The sequence below is a fragment of the Austrofundulus limnaeus genome, unplaced genomic scaffold, assembly GCF_001266775.1.
Source record: "Austrofundulus limnaeus strain Quisiro unplaced genomic scaffold, Austrofundulus_limnaeus-1.0 Scaffold10, whole genome shotgun sequence".
In the NCBI taxonomy this organism is placed as follows: Eukaryota; Metazoa; Chordata; class Actinopteri; order Cyprinodontiformes; family Rivulidae; genus Austrofundulus; species Austrofundulus limnaeus.
This window is the reverse complement of record NW_013952412.1, coordinates 1,108,385-1,110,103: the sequence shown is the minus strand read 5'-3', so window position 1 is coordinate 1,110,103 and position 1,719 is coordinate 1,108,385.

The window sequence follows — 1,719 nt, the reverse complement described above, 5'->3', positions numbered from 1 at the left end:
CTGGCCCAAACAAGGTTGAGAACCACTGCTCTAAACACTGATGCACAGCAAATAAGTCCTGTCTGTAAACTTCTTTCTAGCCCAACTGGTCATTACTCTTTAACACTCTCAATTAAGTGAACCTGTTCCTCAGTCAGCTCCCCATCACTGGGTACTGAGTGTACAGTATTTCCATGAATGAAGCCGGGCTGGATGTAATGTACAAAGCATTGAGATTAACACTTGAAGAAGTGGATCATTAACCCTGCCAAGAGATGGACCTTTCAGCCACTGTGTGAATGGTTAATCTGGGTATTACGTGATTAGATTACTGCTGTGCACAGCTAAAGAAAAGCGACTTGATCCTCTGGGAGAGAAATCCTGGAAAGTCAAGTTTTGTTCAAGGAGACTGTGGCTCAAACTTTTAAATATGCTGAGGCAAAAAAAGCTGTAGAAGAAAAGAGGAAGCAAACCAGAAGGGTGATAGTGTTTCTGCATCCATTCTACACTGTTTTTAGGTGTACGGGGCACCAGATCAGTGTTTCCTGATTCACCCTTTATAAATCAGAATCATTTGAGATCGTGAGGTTCAGGGGAACATTTTTCATAAGCAATGATACTCATTGATAAAGTAACAGTAATTTACTGTAGAAATAGAAAAATCAAACACCACTGAATAATGAATATAAATAGTAAAAGATAAAAGACAAAAGTAATAAAGGACCAATAAAGTAGACGATGTTATTTAGTCTATGTTTAGGTAGAGGTTGATATTTAACCCTTTTAAGAAGGAGCAATACATTTTCCTAAGGAAAAATTTTTGTCTTCTGTTAGGTAATTGACAAATCACCCAGTTTAAAAAACTATAAAGTTTTGTCAATTTGGAGAGAAGGATTAAGAATCTGGTCAGGTTATTTAATTTTACTGCCGATAAGAAGCAATATCAAAATGCCTCAGGCCATTAAAATACCCAGAACTGTTTTGTGAGGAGAATTTTTGATGCCTTAAGAGAGCTACAGTTCGAAATGCTCACCGATTGTTGGAGGTGCCAGATTGTCTCAGTCAAGTTGACAACTTCAAGTGGGGACTCATTCAGAACTGCCCAAGAGGTCATCACGGAGAGGTCAGGCTAAGTTCTGGCAGGACAGCGTGGCTCAGTCAGCTTCACCATTTTCAGACCCCAGATCGGGGATCTGCTCGAAAGCTTTTCTGCAGCTTAAATTAAATAAACTACCTTTCCCTCAGACGGTCAGCGCATCCATCTGATGATGTTGCTCTATTCCTCTGTCACAGCTGCTTATAGCTGGGTGTTATGACTAGACAGAAATAAAATAATAAACCGTTCAGGGTCAAACTGCTACAGATGCCAAGTATGTCTTTTGAAAAAAGAAAGAAAACAGGACTGAAAAGAAAACAGGTTCAACAGAATGATCACTTTAATAAAAACATTTAAAAAAATCATGCCGCAGAAACGTAATGAATCTTTTCTTTATGTAATTAATCACAAAATATTAAAACAGACTATTGTGACAGCTTGATCTCCGTGAAAAGGACAGATTAATGAAAAGCCAGACCAGAGTTTGACTTTAAGAAAACCTTTCAAAACAGAGTTTGGTTTAAGATAAGACATGACCTGTAGGGTCAAGAGGCCTTGTTAGAAGAGAGGTCCTTATGCAAACCTGAATTTAGTAATACAAACCTTTGAGGGACAATTTTAAAAGGGATCTTATGCAATAAACA